Raw genomic sequence first — 8,099 nt, 5'->3', positions numbered from 1 at the left:
ACGGCGCGCGAGGGGAGGGGGCCGGGCGGGGGGCGGGGGCGGGCCGCGCGCTGGGGGCCCCGCTCGGGCCCCGGGGCCTCGTCTCGAGCTCGCCGCCGCCGCCGCCTCGCAAAGTTGCGCGGCGCCCCCCGCCCGCGCCGCGCCGGAGGCACAGCCACAAAGGAACTCCTCGCCCCCCTCCGCCCGCCCGAGCCGCGCGGGGAGGGCACCGGAGCCCGCGGCCCTAGGCCAGCCCCTTCCCCAGCGCGGGGGCTCCCGGGGCCCCGGCGGCCGCGGCCATTGTCCCGCCCAGGCCCGGCCGTCGCCTCGCCGCCCCCTCCCCGGCGACGGCGGGCTGGGGGACCTGGGCCTGCCCGGCCGCGGCCCGGACCAGGCCGAGCCTGCGCGGGGCCAGGCGGCACCCGGGGGTCTTCCTCGCAGATCGCAGGCAGGAGGGGACCCCTAGGATGGGCCCTCCACACCTGATAACCAACGGTCGCGTTCAAAATCCAGCCTGAGATTTTTTTTTTTTAAGTCGAGGACACGGGGATGGGGGCAGAAGTTTGTACATGCCAGACCACCCCTCCCTCAGTAAGCTCCAGCCCTCCCTGGCCCTAGGCCCGAGCCCCCAAAGGGTGGGGCCGCCGGAGGCTGTCAGCGGCTCTCCTCGCCGAGTCTCTCAGAGGTGGCACCGGCTGTCCCCCAGCTCCAGACCTCAGAGCCATCTGTGTGTGACTCCTCCTCCCGCCTCACCCTCCCCAGCCAATCAGTCACCAAGTCCTCCCGATTCGGCCTCCCGGGCTGTGTCAGCTTCCAAACTTCACTTCTACCTGAGGAGGCAGCCAGTCCCTGGGTCCTTTCAGGGGCTCAGACCTCCTGTGACACTCAGCTGCCACTCGGCCTCTAGGTCTCGATGAATCGAGGCTGGGCTTACCCTCTGGGAGCACCCAGTCCCTGGGGAAGGACACATAAACAGTCACCTGCCAGTGTTTGCCTTCCTCCAGGAAGCATCTCCCAGTTGGTTAAATAGTGATTAAGGGCCTCCTATCAGACACCCTGCTGGTTGGCTGGAAACACAGCTGTGACCAAATTGGACAAGGTTCCTGCCCTCATGGAGCTTCCAGTCTAGCACAGGATGTCAAGGTTGTGAACAACTAGAGGACTCATGTGGAGAAGACGATGGCACCCCACTCCAGTACTCTTGCCTGGAAAATCCCATGGGCGGAGGAGTCTGGTGGGCTGCAGTCCATGAGGTCTCGAAGAGTCGAACACGACTGAGCAACTTCACTTTCACTTTTCACTTTCATGCATTGGAGAAGGAAATGGCAACCCACTCCAGTACTCTTGCCTGGAGAATCCCAGGGATGGGGGAGCCGGGTGAGCTGCCGTCTATGGGGTCGCACAGAGTCGGACACGACTGAAGCAACTTAGCAACAGTAGCAGCAGCAGAGGACTCATGTAGACCATCTGTGATAAGTCCCAAGCACAGTACCTGGCGCAGAGCAGAGTACAATATATATGCCGTGCTGCGTGCTAAGTCGCTTCAGTTGTGTCCAACTGTTTGCAGCCCTGTGGACTGTAGCCTGCCAGGCTGCTCTGCCCATGGGATTCTCCAGGCAAGAATACTGGAGTGGGTTGCTGTGCCCTCCTCCAGGGGATCTTCCCAACCTAGGCATCGAACTCAGGTTTCTTATGTCTCCTGCATTGGCAGGCGGGTTCTTTACCACTATCGCCACCTGGGAAGCCCTACAATAGGTATGTGAAGTGACAATTAGTTGTAATTATAAAGGGGAAGGACTTGTAGAAGACAGGAAGAAGGTCATTCTTTTTTTCCTCAGGGAGCTGGAGAAGCTTTTCAGAAATTAGGTCCGGAGTGAGCTGGTTGGGAAGAAGGGACAGTTTTCTGGTTTCCAGGAAAGTAAGGGTGGTAAATATCAACCCACTTTGAGAAGTTCGTGGAAATGATAAGCTAAGAAATGGAAGAGGAGACAGATATCTCATGCAGAAGAATTTGAACAATGCTGTAAAGCAACAATACTCCATTTTAAAAATACACATTTAGGACTTGCCTGTTGGCCCGGTGGCTTCCCTGGTGGTTCAGTGGTAAAGAATCCACCTGCAGATGCAGGAGTCGTGGGTTTGATCACTGATCCAGGAAGATCCCACGTGCTTCGGAGCAACTAAGCCTGTGAGCTACAACTACTAAGCCTGTGCTCTAGAGCCCAGGAGCCAAACTGCAACTACCGAACCCCCAGTGCCGAAGTTACTGAAGGCTATGTGCCCTAGAGCCCATGCCCCAAAAGGAGAGAAACAATGGCAACAAGAAGCCGCGCACCGCAACTAGAGGGTAGCCACCACTTGCCACAGCTAGAGAGTAGCCACTACTTGCCACAACTAGAGAGTAGGCCCCCCCTCCACAATTAGAGAAAAGCCCATGAAGCAACAAAAACTCAGCACAGCCATAAATAAATAAATTTTTTAAAACTTAATTTTTTAAATGCACATTTAAAAAATGAATTTGTAATAATTTATGTAGAAAGTCAAGGAGGTAGAAGATAATTCCCTACTCTTTGGGGATGGGTTACGAGGGTGACTTCCTTCCAAAGTGTACAGTATAAAAAAGGAGGAAAAGAGAATAACTTCACAGTAGAGAAACCTGACATCTGCCTCAGCCAGGTGATTGAGACCAACATCAGCAGTCACAAATCACATTGACAGTATGTATGCTTGACAGTATATGACAAAAATGACACTTACCTCTCTAGTCTTCCTCCCAATAACCTGTAATTTCAGTCATACTAGATAGAATAGTAGCAGAAAGTAGAAAGTGAAGTCGCTCAGTCGTGTCCAACTCTTTGCGACCCCATAGACTGTAGCCTGCTAGGCTCCTCCTACCAGGGGATTTTCCCGGCAAGAATATTGGAGTGGGTTGCCGTTTCCTTCTCCAGGGAATCTGCTAGAATAGTGGGGCATCCGAAAAAAATACCTAACTAGTACTCCTCAAAACTGTCAAGGTCATCAAAAAACAAGCCAGGTCTGAGAAACTGTCACAGCCCAGAAGAGTCTAGAGAGACATAACAACTAAATGTAACGTGGCATCCTACATGGGATTCTGGAATATAAAGAAGACATTAGACCAAAAACTAAGGAAATCTTAATAAACAATCAACTTTAGTTAATAATAATAAATCAGTAAAAGTTTTCATCAATAATTGCAACCAATTTTTTAAAAATATAACATACTAACATAAAATGTAACTAATAGGGAAAACTGGATGGGGTAGGGGACATACAGGGACTCTTAATATCTTCCCAGTTTTTTTGTAAATCTAAAACTGTTATAACAAATAAAATCTAATAAGAAAAGTTACTTAAAATACACACCAATCCATGTGATTGTTGATGTCATTGTTGTTCAAAGAAATGGTGCTTGACACAACACCTAACACATTCTAAGAGCTCAACAAATGTTATTATATTATCATCACCATCATCACTGTAATTCTAGGCACTAATATCACAGGCAAAGGCGCTGGAGTTTATGGGGGAGAGGGAGATGGGAGACAGAACCCTGAAGGCTTCGACTGTTGCTGAGCTGTTATCTTTATAAGGGGTTTATAGAGGAGGGTCACATTATCTGGCCCTGCCTCACCAGCCTCCTGTCTAACCACCTGGAAAGCTATGCTTCAGCCAGACAAGGTGAGCTGCCGTCTCAGGCCTGACCCTTTGTCTTCCAAGGCCTTGGCACATGCTATTCCCTCTGCCTGAAATACCCTCCCTTGTCCTTTCATCCCACCTTCCTGGTCACTTTTATTTAGATGTTCTCTAAAAAGCCTTCTGGGACCATCCAAGAGGTTTTTAATATCATCTGAATGGAGTCACTGTGGGTTGAGGGGCAAGAAGCCAGATGTGAAGAGATTGAACTCATCTCTTTGCCATTGGTAGCCAGACCCCTCGACCCCAAATCCCGGCACACTGGACCCTGCCGCTTCCCTGAACACACTGCACCTTCTTGATTCCAGGTCTCTGATCATGTTGTTCTCTCTGCCTGGGATCCTCAGTTCTTTTCACCCATCTCTTATCTCTCTGGCAAACACCTACTTATCAAGGCTTGGCTCAAAAATCACCTCCTCTGGGAGGCTATTCAAGATCCTCTGCGTGGGGAGACACTTTCCTCTGGTTCCCAAGAGCACCAGAGTCTGCTGGCCACACTGCTGGTAAAGCACTGAACATGGTGCGTTAGAATATATATTTGCTGGATGAAAGGACAAACAACAGAGTGAATAGCAACCCACTCTTATCCTCTCTGGTGCTTCCCTTATAGCTCAGTTGGTCAAGAATCCACCTGCAATGCAGGAGGCTTGGGTTCGATCCCTGGGTCAGGAAGATCCCCTGGAGAAGGAAATAGCAACCCACTCTGGTATTCTTGCTTGGAGAATCCCCGTGGACGGAGGAGCCTGGCAGGCTACAGTGCATGGGGTCGCAAGAGTCAGACACGACTTAGCGATTAAACCACCACATTATCCTCTCCAGTTCTTCAAATCCTCCTTATTCTCCTCCAGGAACCCCTCCATGACTACTCCAGCCCTTTGATCTGCCTCCCTCCCTCTTCTTTATCTTTTTTGGCCATGCTGTACAGCATGTGGGATCTTAGTTTCCAGACCAGGGATCAAACCCATGTCCCCTACAGTGGAAGCACAGAGTCTTAACCACTGGACCGCTGGAGAAGTCACCTTCTTCTTTAATTTTTACACTTTAGTCTCTGGTTATATTATAACTGTGTCTGTTCCAGGAGACAGAATTTAACAAATAACCAAATGAATAATTAATTCACCTCATAAGAGCTTCAAAGGGGAGGTTGGAAGCGTCTGAGGAGGGGGTAAGAGAAGATCAAGGAGAACTTCCCAGAGGAAGGGACACTGACGCTGAGACCAGGGAAGAGATAAGAGAAAAGCATTTCTGGCAGAGAAAATAATATGTGAAGGTTCTGAAGCAAAGAGGAGCTTCCTGTATCCCAAGGCCAGAAAGACAATTGAGTGCAAATGGAATGAGGGGGGCTGCAAAGGGTCAGAAGTCCCAGGCAGGCTCTGGCAAGTATTTAGGATTTTAGTTTAAGAGCTATAGGAAGTCGTGGAGAGGTGAGCGTTAAGCAGAGAAGTAGCCAGATTTCTTCTCAAAAGGTCTCTGTGGCTGCTGGGGAAAGAATGGACTGCAATGGGGCAAAGCAGGAGGGCAGGGTGGCCAGGAGGGGGACTTTCAAAGTCTGCCAGGTGAGCAATGGAGAGAGATTGGACCAGGGTGGCACTAGCAGAGATGGGAAAAAGTGGACAAATGTGGGACATATGAAAGACTTCATGTCACCAGGACTTGGTGACAAATAGATGTGGGGAGTGAGGAAACAAGAGGTGCCCAGGTGACTCCCAGGCACCGCAGCCCCATCTGGCAAGTGCAAGGGTGGCTTCATAGCATTGCATCCCCAGCCTGTTCAGCGGGACCCTTGATGCCATGAAATTTCCATCTTCCTCTCCTTGCCCTTCAAGCTAGCTGCCTCTTCATCCTGCAAACAGGGATGTACCTCCCATCAGAACTGAAAACAACAACCTGGAGCCTCATCACACACACCTTCTAAATGCACCCCCATAGGATCCATGGGAGGATGGCTGGCAGGCATGTTACCCCCCACTTCACAGACGGGAAAACTGAGGCCCAAAGAAGGAAAATGATTGGCTAAGTTTGGGGTCAGGTTTTCAGCTGAGGTCCTTGGACTCCTGGTGCAGAGCTCTATTTGCTGCAGGGCCTGGTGCCTGGTGAGAGCTTTGTGGTGTTAGCTGAGTGAATGAATGAATGAGCATGTGAGTTCTCTGCACACTCAGTTCTCTTTACCTTTACCTTTACTTGTTTCTCTCAAGATGGTCATAGACTTTAGAGTTAATAGATTAGGTTTAAAAGTTCAAAGAGCTAGGTTGAACCTCAACTTTTTCTCTTATAGGCAAGTTTTTTCTCTCTCTAGCCTCGGTTTTCTCATTTGCAAACTGAATATGGCAATACCTACTTCACAGGGAAAATAGGAAGTGAGATCACGTGTGGGTTAGGCCATTGCAATGTTAACTACCCGTACTTATTTCAGGAATCCACTCCCACCTTATCTCCTCTGGAAAAAAATCTTCCTTGAAAACACCCACCCCTTAATAGGAACTGTTGTCTTCAGGATGCTGCCATAACTCTATAAATTTCTCCTTTTGTGCACATTTATCCCTGATGTAATTCTGCATTCATATTGCTAATCCTTTCACTGGACATCAGATGGCAAATTGGATAGTCTGTACATATTTTTGCATTCATTCATTCAATTAAAAATAATGGGGATTGAATTTTTGAAGGCGAGGAGGTTCAGAAAATGCAATATGTGAGCACTGTCTTGAAATGTGAGGATGAGCAGGAAGATGGAAGAGCTTGAGGAGAGAGGTGGCCGGTGAACAGGGGGTGCAGGACTTGTAAGCACAGTGATATCTATCACTTGACTTTCTGCTCGTTGTGTCCCTATGATACAACCCCCATTCTGCTTCCTTAAGCTTTTAGTAAGATGAAGTGTATGCTGAATGATAGGTTGGCACTAGGTAGCCAGGATTAGCAGAGAGGAAAGGCTGGGAAGGAGAAAGTCAGAGCTGGAAGTGGCCAGGACTCTAACTCACTGGAATTGGAAGAAACCTTGAGGACACCATTGGATTTGCATCAAGTGTGAGGTAGGAAATGCCAGTCAATTTTTATTTAGACCTCAAAGGATTAGGAATCTGGCCTTTAGTCAGGAAGAATGTTGTGACTTTTTACTAATGAATGTTATGGGCTGGGCGAGCCTTCTTCAGGAGTTTCCAGGTCCGCAACTGAGCTTAGTACTTGCAGATGATACCACGCTAATAGCAGAAAGTGAAGAGGAACTAAAGAGCTGCTTCTTAATGAAGGTGAAAGAGTACAGTGAAAAAGATTTCAAAAAACTAAGAAGATCATGGCATCTGGTCCCATCACTTCATGGCAAATAAGGGCAGAAAAGTGGAAAACAGTGGCAGATTTTATTTTCTTGGGCTTCAAAATCACTGTGGACAGTAACTACGACCATGAAATTAAAATGCACTTTCTCCTTGAAAGAAAAGTTCGACAAACCTACACAGCATATTAAAAAAAACAGAGCATCACTTTGCCTACAAATGTCCACATAGTCAAAGCTATGGTGTTTCCAGTAGTCATGTGTGGATGTGAGAGCTGAACCATACAGAAGACTGAGGGCTAAAGAATCAGTGCCTTCAAACTGTGGTGCTGGAGCAGACTCTTGAGAGTCCCTTAACAGCAAGGAGATCAAATTAGTTGATCCTAAAGGAAATCCACCCTGAATATTCATGGGAAGGACTGATGCTGAAGCTGAAGCTCCAATACTTTGGCCACCTGATGAAAAGAGCTGACTCACTGGGAAAGACCCTGATGCTGGGAAAGATTGAGGGCAGGAGGAAAAGGGGGTGACAGAAGATGAAATGGTTGGATGGCATCACCGACTCAATGAACATGAGTTTGAGCAAGCTCTGGGAGCTAGTGAAGGACAGGGAAGCCTGGCGTGCTGCAGTCCATGGGGTCACAAAAACACATACATAATTCAGAGACTGAACAACAACAAGACTGTGTCTTAGTCGTCTATGTGTCTCCATCATCACTAGTGAGCTGGGGGTGGTGGGACAGAGGAAGGTACAGAAGGAAAGCCAGGGATAGGGGGAAGAATAGAGCCGGAAGCAGGTCAGAGCCCTAACCAGGCAGGGCAGGCCACGTGGATCCTGGTCCTGGTCCTGTTAATAACGTCAGTGAGCTGGGGTAAGCCATGTTGCAGCTCTGGGCCTCAATTTCTTCAACTGTGAAATGGGTCAAGAGCACCTGGGGCTAGTTGTCAGTGAAAAGCCTGAGTGCTTTGAGATCAGACACACAGGGTGCAAATACTGGTTCCCATGAGCTTTAGGACCAGAGGGCACCTTAGTCTGCTCCTTTATCAAATGAGAATAATCATCCTTGAGTTTCCTGCTGGCTCAGATGGTAAAGAATATGCCTGTAATGCAGGAGATCTGGGTTTGATTCCTGGCTTG

The sequence above is a fragment of the Oryx dammah genome, unplaced genomic scaffold (assembly GCF_014754425.2).
Source record: "Oryx dammah isolate SB20612 unplaced genomic scaffold, SCBI_Odam_1.1 HiC_scaffold_27, whole genome shotgun sequence".
Classification (NCBI taxonomy): Eukaryota; Metazoa; Chordata; class Mammalia; order Artiodactyla; family Bovidae; genus Oryx; species Oryx dammah.
The sequence above is the reverse complement of the archived record's forward strand: the minus strand, read 5'-3'. Positions refer to the sequence as shown.